Source organism: Oncorhynchus kisutch, linkage group LG15 (genome assembly GCF_002021735.2).
Source record: "Oncorhynchus kisutch isolate 150728-3 linkage group LG15, Okis_V2, whole genome shotgun sequence".
Taxonomy (NCBI): Eukaryota; Metazoa; Chordata; class Actinopteri; order Salmoniformes; family Salmonidae; genus Oncorhynchus; species Oncorhynchus kisutch.
In genome coordinates, this window is record NC_034188.2 from 26,927,024 (window position 1) to 26,943,575 (window position 16,552).

General features: G+C 45.2%; 1 protein-coding gene and 1 long non-coding RNA gene across 7 annotated transcripts in view; both read left to right on the plus strand.

Annotated features, from left to right (window-relative positions):
* The first annotated feature begins 229 nt into the window (after positions 1-229).
* On the plus strand, positions 230-3,446 carry LOC116353586 (uncharacterized). Its single transcript, XR_004203006.1, has 4 exons — positions 230-1,113; positions 1,316-1,393; positions 1,482-1,685; positions 2,094-3,446. It is a non-coding gene; the product is annotated as an uncharacterized LOC116353586 (long non-coding RNA).
* A 664-nt stretch (positions 3,447-4,110) lies between these two features.
* LOC109905947 (janus kinase and microtubule-interacting protein 1) overlaps positions 4,111-16,552 on the plus strand; it is a 75,622-nt gene continuing 63,180 nt past the window's right edge. Inside the window, exons 1-4 of one of the 6 annotated variants that reach the window (XM_031789973.1) lie at positions 4,111-6,448; positions 6,627-6,735; positions 6,891-6,949; positions 7,978-8,151. The gene's annotated coding sequence lies outside the window, so the exon portion shown is untranslated. The other 5 variants (XM_031789965.1, XM_031789967.1, XM_031789971.1 and 2 more) reach the window with 5 other exon arrangements.

Genomic DNA, 16,552 nt, shown 5'->3' on the forward strand with positions numbered 1-16,552 from the left:
CGTGGTTTGATGTGCCATAGCCTACATGCATTGATAAGCACCAAACCTCATACGTTCTGTTACGCTTAAAATTGGGAATGCTTCAGTCACACCATGTCATAAGAATTTACATTGTAAATGAATGTCCAGAGTCTTTCTCTTTTCATGTAAACGTTCCACTCAAATTTGCATAGCTCCTACCTCCCTGCTCGATTGCTCTTCCTGGTTACATCATTTGTTGTGGCTGTCTCCTTGGTCGCAGGTCTAAGTGCATTTCTAATATCCCGCAATGAACCTTGAGCTGCCGCTGAGCCCGGCGACAGTCGCAGAGGTATCTCCTATCTCCCTCCACGGGTTCGCTCTCGTCCCGGTCCTATCTACCTCCACGGATTCGCTCTAGTCCCGGTGCCCAGCTTGGGGGCGGGGGGTGAACCGGGAAGCCGCGACATTGCACCTAGCTCTGGAGCGATACAGGTGTTGTGCCGAAAATCTCCCCCCTGACAGAATTCGCCCCCCTCCCTCTTCTAATTTCCTTAATTTTGTGACTAGAGTCAAATACTTTATGTGGGCCACATCAGAGTCAAATACTTTCTGCAACCGAAATGAACAAACTGCAACCGAAATGAATTATTAATGTATGTGCGTTATTAACCATAGAGGGAGTAAAATGTTGGCAAGCAATAAACATTTCGGAACAACTATGGCTGAATTATTATCCTTACACTTTCAAAAATACTAGTCGAATAAGACATGGGAGAGATGACGAATTTTGTCAAAGAGATGTATTTATAGACTAATACAAACAGTAGCGGATTTAGGTACGGGCGACATGGGCAACCGTCCAGGGCGGGCGCGGGTTCTGAAAGGGGGGTTCGCCCAGGGCGCCACATTGAAACAAATAGCCAAACCGAAAACTGCAGACAAAAATGGTTTCTGCTACTAAGATCAGTGAAACGTAGGCTAAACTGACAACGGAGTGAAGAGCAGAAATCTCAACTAGCAAGCAAGTCGCAGCAATGAAGAACGCGAAGGGGGGGATTCTGGCAGGGGGGAGATTTTCGGCACAACACCGGCCGAGGATGGGACAACACCACCTGTCGCCTTGTCCATCCAGAATGTGGATGATCAGCAGAGGTGGGTCGGGGATGCCAACCTTTTTTGGGGGTTACCACTTGTGGATCTGCCACTGCATTAGGCTACATTAAGACAAAAGGCCAATTCGGATGTTATTTCCCTTTGCAGTTCATTTCATAATGTATTGACTCAGTTCTGATAACCATCTACTGCATTGTATTTAATTTAATTTAGCTTCTCAGAATTGTATGCGTCCCCACAGAGTCTGACCCTCATGGTACCAGGCAGTCCTACCTGGGTCAGTTGACCTCAGAGGCAAGACCTGAACTGCAGTCAGATGGTAAGAGCAGCCCATTTAAAACAATGTTAAACCTGCATGACTTTATATTGATGATGATTGTGTGTGTTTGTCTGCATATTCACAACAGCACCTCCACAGCCCCACCTGCTCCAGGATGACATGTCATCTCTCCATACCAGTGTGAAGCTCCTCATAGGGGAATCCCACAGTCCTGCCACCCAGCCCCTGTCTCCCCTCCCTCCCCTGGGCCTGATGGTGTCCCTGGACCCCTGTCTGCGTCTGGAGGAGGACCAGAAACCACTGGAGTTTCATACTCAGATTGAACCAAAAGGTGGAGAGAAAGCAATAACACTATTCTCCAGACACGCATGCAAATCGTAATGATACTGACAGTGATGATGTTTTTAAATCGTAATGATACTGACAGTGATGATGTTTTTAAATCATAATGATACTGACAGTGATGATGTTTTTAAATCGTAATGATACTGACAGTGATGATGTTTTTAAATCGTAATGATACTGACAGTGATGATGTTTTTAAATCGTAATGATACTGACAGTGATGATGTTTTTAAATCATAATGATACTGACAGTGATGATGTTTTTAAATCGTAATGATACTGACAGTGATGATGTTTTTAAATCATAATGATACTGACAGTGATGATGTTTTTAAATCATAATGATACTGACAGTGATGATGTATTTAATGGCTGCTGTTGTCTTTTGCAATAGAAATGGAAAGGTGGCTGGCCGAAGGGGAAGAAGAGGAAACCTCAGAGAGAGTTAACAGCACCCAGAGCTCCAACAACAGGATGATGCACACACACACACACACACACACACACACACACACACACACACACACACACACACACACACACACACACACACACACACACACACACACACACACACACACACACACACACACAAACCAATTGCATAACACAGTTTCTCTGGACGCCTTTAAGGTCGGAGTTCGCCCCCCAACGTAAAATACATTTATAAATTAACCCGACTTGCCATGGCTATTGATACGGAGATTTCTGCGCATGTGCATTTTTTTAAAAACGTAGCTGCTGCCCACTCTGCTACCTACGTAGCTTCTGCCCACTCTGCTACCTACGTAGCTTCTGCCCACTCTGCTACCTACGTAGCTTCTGCCCACTCTGCTACCTACGTAGCTTCTGCCCACTCTGCTACCTACGTAGCTTCTGCCCAATCTGCTGCCTACGTAGCTTCTGCCCACTCTGCTACCTACGTAGCTTCTGCCCACTCTGCTACCTACGTAGCTTCTGCCCACTCTGCTACCTACGTAGCTTCTGCCCACTCTGCTACCTACGTAGCTTCTGCCCACTCTGCTACCTACGTAGCTTCTGCCCACTCTGCTACCTACGTAGCTTCTGCCCACTCTGCTACCTACGTAGCTTCTGCCCACTCTGCTACCTACGTAGCTTCTGCCCACTCTGCTACCTACGTAGCTTCTGCCCACTCTGCTACCTACATAGCTTCTGCCCACTCTGCTACCTACGTAGCTTCTGCCCACTCTGCTACCTACGTAGCTTCTGCCCACTCTGCTACCTACGTAGCTTCTGCCCACTCTGCTACCTACGTAGCTTCTGCCCACTCTGCTACCTACGTAGCTTCTGCTCAGTGCTTCCACTGCTCCGCTGCCACTTCCCACTCATTAACATGGGGGGGAAACTTCATGTTGTACACTAAAGATTTGGTCGACGATTTAGAAATAGGCATTCCATACACATGCTCGGGCTGCCGAGAACGTTCGGCTGCCCAGAGGTGGAACCACTAGGTAGCCTATTCGCGTGGTACTTGCATGATCATTGAGAAGCAAAATAGCAGTTAGGTCCTGTGTGTGGTTAAAATGCCGATAATTTTTTTGAAGTGGGGAGTTGCATTATTTAGGATGGCACCTTTCCAACAAGTCAGTTTGTAAAATGTCTTCCCTACAATGGCTCAGCCTGAAGTGGAAGGCCACACAAGCTCACAGAATGGGGCCGATGAGTGCAGAAGTGCGTAGCGCGTAAAAATCGTCTGTCCTCGGTGGCAACACTCATTACCGAGTTCCAAACTGCCTCTGGAAGCAACGTCAGCACAATAACTGTTCGTCAGGAGCTTTATGAAATGGGTTTCCATGGCCAAGCAGCCACACACAAGCCTAAGATCACCATGCGTAATGCCAAGCATCGTCTGGAGTGGTGTAAAGCTCGCCACCATTGGACTCTGGAGCAGTGGAAACGCGTTCTCTGGAGTGATGAATCACGCTTCACCATCTGGCAGCCCGACGGACGGATCTGGGTTTGGCGGATGCCAGGAGAACGCTAACTGCCCCAATGCAGTGCCAACATAAATGTTTGGTGGAGGAGGAATAACGGTCTGGGGCTGTTCTTCATGGTTCAGGCCCCTTAGTTCCAGTGAAGGAACATTTTGACTCTACAGCATACAATGACATTCTAGACGATTCTGTGCTTCCAACTTTGGGGAAGGCCCTTTCCTGTTTCGGCATGACAATGCCCCCGTACGTACACAAAGCGAAGTCCATACAGAAATGGTTTGTTGAGATCATTGTGGAAAAACTTGACTGGCCTGCACAGAGCCCTGACCTCAACCCCATCAAACACCTTTGGGATGAATTGGAATACTGACTGCGAGCCAGGCCTAATCGCTCAACCTCAGTGCCCCACCTCACTAATGTTCTTGTGGCTGAATGGAAGCAAGTCCCTGCAGTAATGTTCCTACATCTAGTGGAAAGCCTTCCCAGAAGAGTGGAGGCTGTTATAGTAGCTAAGGGGGGACCAACTTCATATTAATGCCCATGATTTTGGAAGGAGATGTCCAGATACTTTTGGCCATTTTGATTAACTGTTTAGGATTTTTATGGTTTGTGGTTAGAAGCTGTTAAGAAGCCTTTTTGACCGAGACTTGGTACTCCGGTACCACTTGCCGTGTGGTAGCAGAGAGAACAGTCTATGACAAAGGTGGCTGCAGTCCTTGGCAATTTTTGGGCCTTCCTCTGACACTGCCTGGTATAGAGGTCCTGGATGACGTACTGGGCCATACGCACTACCCTCTGAGATAGAGATTTCTGGAGGGGTGGGCAGGGAGTGGGTGAAAACTGTATTTGCAGCTACGACCGCCCCCCGAAATGTAAACTCGTCAGCTAGACAGCCACTACAAAGTATAAACTACCGATCGCTGTCCATGGGGATGAAATGGCAACATGTCTATGCTGTCACCTATCATATTGATGATTGGCTTTCTGTGGTGCCAGGGCATGTAGCCTATAGCTTTGCTCTAGCTAATGTTTATTGGGTCGGCCTATTTGGTCATAATTGTAGTATTGGTGATCTATATCCGACTTACCTAGTTAAATAAAAGGTTAAATAAAATACAAATATATGAGTTACTATGCTGTTACTAAGCATGAATGTTATGTGTTATGTTACAACACCCAATTGGAAGTGCACATGCTCTTTTCTAACTGTACTCCCGTCTCCTGCCTGGTCATTTTCTCCACAACACAAATATTACAATCTTGTTCTCATGTTAAGCCTAATATTTCAGGAAGCTATACACACAGTGTAGCAATGATACCAATCATTTAATTACTTGTTCAGTGACTAAGGTTGGAAATTCAAACATTGCAGATTGTAAAATAAATATTTGATACAACAGCATATTAATCAGCTACCAATAATTTTTTTCATTGTATTCATACAACTGTCCTGTATAGGCTACCTGAACCTGCATGACATGAGCCGTTCTCGCACTCTCTCCCAGCTTGGATAGAAAGTTGTTGTGCATACCAACTAGTCTATTAATGCCAAATAATACAGTCCCTCACAACTAGCTAACTAGGGATTGATTCATTATGCAGTGAAGCCTATAGCTATATACCGTATTTAGGTGCTTATATACACTTATAAAAAATTACACATCAAATAGCTTATCAATTAGGAAAAAAAGTAGACTTGAGGATAAATTCAGCCACTATTTATTGTTGAACTTGCCTACACAAATGGACTGAAATATTCAAGGTAAATTTAATCAAATGAAATGAATTCCAACTTGAGAGACCCCATGTCATCTGAAGTCCTCATTGCTGCTTCTGTCTCTGTCTGTGTCTCTTTTTCTCTTTGTTTCTCTTCGAAAAAAGTATATCTGTGTCTGTGCTTCTCTGTTTTGAAGAGGCCCATAGGAGCTATATATATGCAACTGCGTTGCCGTGCATTTCTTTGTGCAAATGTTTTCACCACGGTCTTTAAGTCCAGGTTGCAGGCCCGACTGTTTTCTATGAGTATTGCCAACCCAGACATACTTTCCTGAGACATTGTACATTATATTGTATGTCCATTGCGTTGGACACAATTTAAACTTAGTCTTGAATGAGCTGTTTTTACCCTCCCTGTAACTGTCGCTTCCGCAAAGACATTTCTCTTCTGAACTAAAACTCCTAAAGAAGTACCTGAGAAGCATTAGGCTCTCGCTCTGATATGCGCTTCTGAACACCTGAGTAAGCACCACTCATTGCACTGGCGCCGTCGTAGCCTTGACCACGGCATTTGTTCACCCCTTTCAATCAGTTAAATGTTTTCTTTTCCAAGGCCCGAGGCACTCTTTAAGTCACATTCCTGAAGCCCAAGAAACTAACACTTAGCTTCCTAGAACATATGGAAATGAAAAAGGTTTATGAATAACGTTTTGGAGGTTTACTGTCAAAATGATTTATTAAATGAAACAAATAGACGTGGACACCAGGTGGTGGGCCCTCTGAGCTCATGGGCCCCCTACCTTGTGGGGGCCTGCTGGGGTGTCCGGTATGCCAGTGACATGCACACCTGCAGATACACATTACACACACTCTCAAACTCATTCATAAGAAGAGATGTGGAACATAATGAGTTATTCTTATTGTGAAGGCCTTCTCTCTCTCTTGAGCTCAGGTATGTTATTTTTGTGAACGAGAAGAGAAGCTGCAGCTGAGAGAGGAGCACCCGGACCTCCCCTTCACTGAGATCAGCCGCATGCTGGGGCTGCAGTGGTCCCAACTGGGCCCCAACAACGAGCAGGTCTGACCCCTCAACCATAACCTTTAATACCTAACCCCTCTCACCCTTATGCTCTGGCTGTACATTGCAGTGGTCCCAACTTGGCCCCGATGACAAGAAAGTCTGAACCCTGACCTCTAACCCCCAACTTGAAATTCTAACCGAAACATCCTATAACATCCTATATGTCTTCCTGTAGAAGAAGAACCAAGAGGCAGAGAAGGACAAGCAGCATGACATCACAGGGCTGACAGACTACCAGAACACTGAGGCATACAAAGCCCTGAGCAGGGGACCAAAGCTCTGTGGTGTGTGTTCAATGCTGTTTGTGTACAATGTTTGTGTAGTGTGTAGCATAGTGCCTAGACTCTAGGGTGTAGTAGTTATGTAATTAGATGAGCTCTATGTTGGTTGCTGTTGATGGTGTTTGTTGATGATTGTTGTTATGTTTTGTTGTCGTCAGGAACCCAGGGAGCTGACACTGAGATGGAGGAGGAGACCATGGCTCCGGATCCCATAGATGTAAGTAACTTAACTGCTCCTCTTTCTACACAAGCCATTCTGACCTTCACTTTGACCAGGGACGGGCAACTTTGATGGGGTGGGGGCCACAAAAAACGGAACTCATCATGAGGGGCAGCAGGGGCTCGTGTTCGTACCCCCCTCCTTACGAGCAAAACATTTTAGCTGCCCCCTTCGTGACAGCGAAGAGTTTGTAGTTTCGTTCTTCCAATTCTCCAATTCTGCACATTTTGCCATAGGGCTGAGAGAAACATTTGCAGTTTTACAGCTAATTTCATGCAATTCTGCACATCTTGCAATAGGGTGGAGGCAAATGTTTGCAGTTTTTAATATGATACCTGTTGATCAATGGGCCTTACCCTGGTCGGTAATTCGACCATGCTTAATTACTACAGCTCCCACATTCAAATTTAAGTTGAGACCCCGACTGAGTTCCAAAAACAAACATGTTTTTTGGTGAAATTGGTTCGAGGGCCTCTCTCTCTATCCCCCTCTCTCCCTCTCCCCCACTCTCTCTCTCTGCCACCCCCCCCCCCCCCCACTCTCTCTCTCTGCCACCCCCTCTCTCTCCCCCCCCCTCTCTCAGTCTCTCTCAGGGGTCTGACTGTAGTGATTTGTTCTGTCATACCTGTAATCAGTACTTCAGCTCTCTTCACAACAAGAAAGAACACCTTCTGGGCAAACAACATCTGCAGGCCCTCACAGGTCTCTGTGCGTGTGTGTGTCTGTGTGTGTGTGTGTGTGTGTGTGTGCGTGCAAGGCGTGCGTATGTGCGCGCGTGCATGCGAGTGAAGTGCATATCAGATTACGTTCTATGTGCAAGCCTTTATCATATTTGGAAACTGATGCAATAGCAGTATTTCACCATTAGATGGGTGTATAGGACTTAGTCAGTCAGGTTCTCTTTTTAAAGTGCTGTTCAGCATAGTTACTCCAATGAACAGAGACACAAATACATTCAAAGCCATAGTCTATACTGTAGGATTTTTGGAGAGTATGGTTTTGACATTGTGTGTGTTTCTGCTCAGAGGAATTTGAGAAGGACACAGGCAGCCAACAGCAGGCTCCAGAGATGGAGAGAGGCCCTGTGGAGGAGGAAGAGGAGGAGGATGATGAAGAGGAGGCAGAGTTGGCTCGTACGTTGGGTCTGTCCTCGCTGGACTTCAGTGTGCTGCAGGAGCTGCTGCTCAGACACATGAAGCGTAAGAGCTACTGACCAGCACTGACCACATTTACAACTTTGACACAAACAGTGTGCTGGCCTGTCAGCTCCACACCCTCACTCTGCAACCACTGCTGTTCCACACAGACAGAGGTGACAGAGAGAAAGAGAGGGACATGACAGATGGAGGGAAATAAAAAGAGAGAGACCGAAAGAGTGGGAGAGAGCGAGACAGGAAAGAGGGCAGCAGTTCTATAAATGAAACCTGATTAGTAGATTACTGCATCCAGTTGGAGGGGATGTGGGTGTTTACTGCTCGGGCACTTTCCATTCATACTTTCTGTGTAGTACCTTTGCTCTTGTGTTTCTGAATGCACACACACGCCCACACATGTTTGGTCTTACTGTGCTTTGTGGGGACCTACACATTTTTTCCCCATTCAAAATCTGATTTTCCTTAACCCTCAAACCTAACATTAACCCTAACCTTAACTCATAACCCTAACCCTAATTCTAACCCTTACCCTAAAATAGCCTTTGTCCTCTTGGGGACTTGGGAAATGTCCCCACGTGGGAGAATGTTCCTTGTTTAACTATCCTTGTGGGGATTTCCGGTACCCACGAGGATAGTAATATAAGTACACACACACACACACACACACACAAACACATGTTCCCATGGATTGGGTAATAAACTCAAGCCGGAGGTTTGGAATAATTTGCTTGTTATGAGGCCAATCCCTTTCATTGTGCTAATCTCCATCAGGGTGTTAGGTCTTCGCCCAGCCAGGACAGGGAGGGTTACAGATGGAGAACAGCGGGGCTGGAGCTAGCATCAGTTACTTAGTGGTTCATGGTCGAGATCACAGTAGTGTTTTGTTCCAGACAATAGACTCTCTGACCCTCCTACCAGCTCTATCATCCTTTCCTTGTCCCCGTCAGGTGGTGACTGGTTTAAAATGATAGGACAGGGTCCAGCCTCATGTTAGGTATTCACTGTATTGATGTCAGCTATTATACAGTTCATTCAAATCAGGGATCAGGAAGGAATGGCGATTAAGAAAAAGAGAGATGTCGACTATGGTAACAGAAATATGATTTGTATTCAATAGAAAGAGTTACAGTATTTACAGAACTGACGCAGCCCTGTCTCTAGGTAACAGGCTTCTGCAGAAACAGGCTCTGCCCATCGCTGCCCTGACGAATTGATGAGCAGAGCCGCACAGGAAGAAGGGAACCTCAGGTAACCATAGCAACCAGCCAGGGGTCGTGTGAGAACGGACAGTGACTGAGTAGATTAACATCTGTATGTGTCAGCAACATAATGAATGTGGCCCTAGTATCCACTACTTTGTAGGGAAGGGAGCAGTTTTTCAGAATGGAACCAAGCCTGAGTATCACAGCGCCATTTTGACAGGAGTGGTAACTTGTGACTGAGATGCTGCTGTGATAATGATGATAGATAGGATTTACATGGTGTTTTTCCAAGAGCTCAAAGAGCTTTACATTGTAACAGGAAGCCCAGCTCAGCCAGTGTGCTCATGTGTGATGTAGCTCCCTGCCAGATTGCAGTTTGGAGTGTGACTGTTTGAGGTTGTGGACAGGTATCTTTTATACTGATAACACGTTCAAACAGGTGCCATTAATACAGGTAACGAGTGGAGGACAGAGGAGCCTCTCAAAGAAGAAGTTACAGGTCTGTGAGAGCCAGAAATCTTGCTTGTTTGTAGGTGACCAAATACTTATTTTCCACCATAATTTGCTAATTAATTCATAAAAATTCCTACAATGTGATTTTCTGGATTTTTTTCTCATTTTGTCTGTCATAGTTGAAGTGTACCTATGATGAAAATTACAGGCCTCTCTCATCTTTTTAAGTGGGAGAACTTGCACAATTGGTGGCTGACTAAATACTTTTTTGCCCCACTGTATGTAAACTTCCGACTTCAACTGTACATATGAAGCATTACATCAATAATGGCAGGCTGCGACAGGGTGGAACTTGGTTTAACATTTGGAAAGGAGGTGATATTTCAGAGCCTGTACTGTACTGTGAACATTGACTTGGGAGAGAGATAGGGGTCCAGGAGATGATGTGTGTTTGGGGGGAAGGGAGATGGAAAGTGGATGAGAGGTGGGAAGGTATCAGTAGCTTCACTTGATTATCTAAATCTCCATGTAACTCAATCTCTCTCAGGTCCCATCTGAGCACTTTGGACTGTTTCTAATTAGTTTAAAGCATTAATGCTCATGAATATGTTAAGCTGATAACGTCACACACTCATGAATATGTTAAGCTGATAACGTCACACACTTATGAATATGTTGAAATCTTAAGCTGGTTATGTAAAGTGAATTAAGACAGAGGCTTGTTTCTACACTCAGCTCCTTTTAGCACAGACATAGAAATAGAACCGACAGTGTGTAGATCACCAGCAGTGTTTTTACACTCAGCTCCTCTTAGCACAGACATAGAAATAGAACCGACAGTGTGTAGATCACCAGCAGTGTTTTTACACTCAGCTCCTCTTAGCACAGCCATAGAAATAGAACCAACAGTGTGTAGATCACCAGCAGTGTTTTTACACTCAGCTCCTCTTAGCACAGCCATAGAAATAGAACCGACAGTGTGTCGATCAGCAGCGGGGTTTCTACACGCTCATCCCATTCCACAACACACAAGATGAAAAGGGTTAGGCTTGAAATTATACAAAGGCACACCTTCATTACCAGCCAATCTCTCTCTGCCCACCCCGCATTCAAACATCACACTACATTTTTTATTTATTTTTTATTTTAGCCAGGTAGGCAAGTTGAGAACAAGTTCTCATTTACAATTGCGACCTGGCCAAGATAAAGCAAAGCAGTTCGACAGATAAAACGACACAGAGTTACACATGGAGTAAAAACAAACATACAGTCAATAATGCAGTATAAACAAGTCTATATACAATGTGAGCAAATGAGGTGAGAAGGGAGGTAAAGGCAAAAAAGGCCATGATGGCAAAGTAAATACAATATAGCAAGTAAAATACTGGAATGGTAGTTTTGCAATGGAAGAATGTGCAAAGTAGAAATAAAAAATAATGGGGTGCAAAATAAATAAATAAATTAAAAACAGTTGGGAAAGAGGTAGTTGTTTGGGCTAAATTATAGGTGGGCTATGTACAGGTGCAGTAATCTGTGAGCTGCTCTGACAGTTGGTGCTTAAAGCTAGTGAGGGAGATAAGTGTTTCCAGTTTCAGAGATTTTTGTAGTTCGTTCCAGTCATTGGCAGCAGAGAACTGGAAGGAGAGGCGGCCAAAGAAAGAATTGGTTTTGGGGGTGACTAGAAAGATATACCTGCTGGAGCGTGTGCTACAGGTGGGAGATGCTATGGTGACCAGCGAGCTGAGATAAGGGGGGACTTTACCTAGCAGGGTCTTGTAGATGACATGGAGCCAGTGGGTTTGGCGACGAGTATGAAGCGAGGGCCAGCCAACGAGAGCGTACAGGTCGCAATGGTGGGTAGTATATGGGGCTTTGGTGATAAAACGGATTGCACTGTGATAGACTGCATCCAATTTGTTGAGTAGGGTATTGGAGGCTATTTTGTAAATGACATCGCCAAAGTCGAGGATTGGTAGGATGGTCAGTTTTACAAGGGTATGTTTGGCAGCATGAGTGAAGGATGCTTTGTTGCGAAATAGGAAGCCAATTCTAGATTTAACTTTGGATTGGAGATGTTTGATATGGGTCTGGAAGGAGAGTTTACAGTCTAACCAGACACCTAAGTATTTGTAGTTGTCCACGTATTCTAAGTCAGAGCCGTCCAGAGTAGTGATGTTGGACAGGCGGGTAGGTGCAGGTAGCGATCGGTTGAAGAGCATGCATTTAGTTTTACTTGTATTTAAGAGCAATTGGAGGCCACGGAAGGAGAGTTGTATGGCATTGAAGCTTGCCTGGAGGGTTGTTAACACAGTGTCCAAAGAAGGGCCGGAAGTATACAGAATGGTGTCGTCTGCGTAGAGGTGGATCAGGGACTCACCAGCAGCAAGAGCGACCTCATTGATGTATACAGAGAAGAGAGTCGGTCCAAGAATTGAACCCTGTGGCACCCCCATAGAGACTGCCAGAGGTCCGGACAGCAGACCCTCCGATTTGACACACTGAACTCTATCAGAGAAGTAGTTGGTGAACCAGGCGAGGCAATCATTTGAGAAACCAAGGCTGTCGAGTCTGCCGATGAGGATATGGTGATTGACAGAGTCGAAAGCCTTGGCCAGATCAATGAATACGGCTGCACAGTAATGTTTCTTATCGATGGCGGTTAAGATATCGTTTAGGACCTTGAGCGTGGCTGAGGTGCACCCATGACCAGCTCTGAAACCGGATTGCATAGCAGAGAAGGTATGGTGAGATTCGAAATGGTCGGTAATCTGTTTGTTGACTTGGCTTTCGAAGACCTTAGAAAGGCACGGTAGGATAGATATAGGTCTGTAGCAGTTTGGGTCAAGAGTGTCCCCCCCTTTGAAGAGGGGGATGACCGCAGCTGCTTTCCAATCTTTGGGAATCTCAGACGACACGAAAGAGAGGTTGAACAGGCTAGTAATAGGGGTGGCAACAATTTCGGCAGATAATTTTAGAAAGAAAGGGTCCAGATTGTCTAGCCCGGCTGATTTGTAGGGGTCCAGATTTTGCAGCTCTTTCAGAACATCAGCTGAATGGATTTGGGAGAAGGAGAAATGGGGAAGGCTTGGGCGAGTTGCTGTTGGGGGTGCAGTGCTGTTGTCCGGGGTAGGAGTAGCCAGGTGGAAAGCATGGCCAGCCGTAGAAAAATGCTTATTGAAATTCTCAATTATGGTGGATTTATCAGTGGTGACAGTGTTTCCTATCTTCAGTGCAGTGGGCAGCTGGGAGGAGGTGTTCTTATTCTCCATGGACTTTACAGTGTCCCAGAACTTTTTTGAGTTAGTGTTGCAGGAAGCAAATTTCTGCTTGAAAAAGCTAGCCTTGGCTTTTCTAACTGCCTGTGTATAATGATTTCTAGCTTCCCTGAACAGCTGCATATCACGGGGGCTGTTCGATGCTAATGCAGAACGCCATAGGATGTTTTTGTGTTGGTTAAGGGCAGTCAGGTCTGGGGAGAACCAAGGGCTATATCTGTTCCTGGTTCTAAATTTCTTAAATGGGGCATGTTTATTTAAGATGGTTAGGAAGGCATTTAAAAAAAATATCCAGGCATCCTCTACTGACGGGATGAGATCAATATCCTTCCAGGATACCCCGGCCAGGTCGATTAGAAAGGCCTGCTCGCAGAAGTGTTTCAGGGAGCGTTTTACAGTGATGAGTGGAGGTCGTTTGACCGCTGACCCATTACGGATGCAGGCAATGAGGCAGTGATCGCTGAGATCTTGGTTGAAGACAGCAGAGGTGTATTTAGAGGGGAAGTTGGTTAGGATGATATCTATGAGGGTGCCCGTGTTTAAGGTTTTGGGGAGGTACCTGGTAGGTTCATTGATTATTTGTGTGAGATTGAGGGCATCAAGTTTAGATTGTAGGATGGCTGGGGTGTTAAGCATGTTCCAGTTTAGGTCGCCTAGCAGCACGAACTCTGAAGATAGATGGGGGGCAATCAGTTCACATATGGTGTCCAGTGCACAGCTGGGGGCAGAGGGTGGTCTATAGCAGACTTGTTTTTAGAGAGGTGGATTTTTAAAAGTAGAAGTTCAAATTGTTTGGGTACAGACCTGGATAGTAGGACAGAACTCTGCAGGCTATCTTTGCAGTAGATTGCAACATCTGATGCCCGATTGCACAGTTTGATGATGTGTCATGCAACCATTGGTTGATGCACTTCAACACCTTAAACTCGACCTGTGGAAGGGCGTGCTCCCCAGGCGTTGCTGATGAATGCCAGATCTTACAACGCCTGGATAGGTATTTTACGTATCGGCTAACCACATCATATGTTATAGCAATCTGTCAGTCGATTAGACAGTCGATGATGTGGCACACAACCATTGGTTGATGCATGCAACGTCTGAGCAGGGGAACGCGACCTTAGTGTGCTGTCCTCAGCATGAGGCCTAGTCTACCAACCCCAACCAACCTCCTTTGGCCCGGCAGCGATGGGCTGCATATCAAATCAAATCAAATGTTATTTGTCACATACACATGGTTAGCAGATGTTAATGCGAGTGTAGCGAAATGCTTGTGCTTCTAGTTCCGACAATGCAGTAATAACCAACGAGTAATCTAACCTAACAATTCCAAAACTACTACCTTATACACACAAGTGTAAAGGGATAAAGAATATGTACATAAAGATATATGAAGGAGTGAAGGTACAGAACGACATAGGCAAGATGCAGTAGATGGTATCGAGTACAGTATATACATATGAGATGAGTAATGTAGGGTATGTAAACAAAGTGGCATAGTTTAAAGTGGCTAGTGATACATGTATTAGATATAGATATAGAGTACAGTATATACGTATACATATGAGATGAATAATGTAGGGCATGTAAACATTATATTAAGTGGCATTGTTTAAAGTGGCTAGTGATACATTTTTTAAATCAATTTCCATCATTAATGTGGCTGGAGTTGAGTCAGTATGTTGGCAGCAGCCACTCAATGTTAGTGGTGGCTATTTAACAGTCTGAAGGCCTTGAGATAGAAGCTGTTTTTCAGTCTCGGTCCCTGATTTGATGCACCTGTACTGACCTCGCCTTCTGGATGATAGCGGGGTGAACAGGCAGTGGCTCCGGTGGTTGTTGTCCTTGATGATCTTTATGGCCTTCCTGTGACATTGGGTGGTGTAGGTGTCACTAAACCGTGCAGAATTTTTTTTGTGTGTGTGTGTGTGTGTGTGTGTGTGCGCGCCACTCAGACAGGCCACAGCAGTAGGCAGAGAGCCCGGCAGCTGGGCGTGTGCAATTCATCCATCAAGGTCCAGGGAATCTGTGTCAGTCACACCACTGTGGGACTTCAGGCAGACTCTCTCATTTACGCTCACTGTTAGATATACAGGGCATCTGGAAAGTATTCAGACCCCTTGACTATTTCCACATTTTGTTACGTCACAGCCTTATTCTCATCGATCTAAACACAACACCCCATAATGACAAAGCAAAAAGAGATTTTTAGATTTTTTTTAGATTAAAAATAAAATAGTGAAATATCACATTTACATAAGTATTCAGACCCTTAACTCAGTACTTTGTTGAAGCACCTTTGGCAGAGATTACAGCCTAGAGTCTTCTTGGATATGACTCTACAAGCTTCACACAATTGTATTTGGGGAGTTTCTCCCATTCTTCTCTGCAGATCCTCTCAAGCTCTATCAGACTTGGATGGTGAGTGTCGCTGCACAGCTATTTTCAGGTCTCTCCAGAGATGTTTGATCGCGTTCATTTCTGGGCTCTGATTCGGCCACTCAAGGACATTCAGAGACTTGTCCCGAAGTCACTCCTGCATTGTCTTGACTGTGTGCTTAGGATTGTCCTGTTGGAAGGTGAACCTTCGCCCCAGTCTGAGGTCCTGAGCACTCTGGAGCAGGTTTTCATCAAGGATCTCTCTGTACTTTGCTCCATTCATCTTTCCCTCGATCCTGACATGTTTCCCAGTCCCTGCCACTTACAAACATCCCCACAGCATGATTCTGCCACCACCATGCTTCACCATAGGAATGGTGCCGCGTTTCCTCCAGACGTGACACTTGGCATTCAGGCCAAAGAGTTAAATCTTGGTTTAATCAGACCAGAGAATCTTGTTTATCATGGTCTGAGAGTCCTTTAGTTGCCTTTTGGCAAACTCCAAATGGGCTGTCATGTGAATTTTACTGAGAAGTGGCTTCTGTCTGGCCACTCCACCATAAAGGTGTTGTGCTGCAGAGATAGTTGTCCTCCTGGAAGGTTCTCCCATTTCCACAAAGGAAATCTGGAGCTCTGTCAGAGTGACCATCGGGTTCTTGGTCACCAACCACCAACTCCAATTGCTCAGTTTGGCCTGGTGGCCAGCTCTAGGAAGAGTATTGGGGGTTCCAAACTTCTTCCAATTAAGAATGAAGGAGGCCACTGGGGACCATCAATGCTGCAAAAAAATGTTGTTTGGTACCCTTGCCCAAACCCGTGCCTCGACACAATCCTGTCTTGGAGCTCTGCGGACAATTCCTTCAATCTCATGGCTTTGTTTTTGCTCTGACATGCACCGTCAACTGTGGGACCGTATATAAAGAGGCGTGTGCCTTTCCAAATCTAGTCAAATCAATTGCATTTACCATAGGTGGACTCCAAGTTGTTGAAATATCTCAAGAATGATCAATGGAAACAGGATGCACCTGAGCTCAATGTCGATTCTCATAGCAAAGGGTCTGAATACCTATGTAAATACGTTTTTTATATATACATTTGCCAAAAAATAAAAAATAAACTGTTTTTGCTTTGTCATTATGG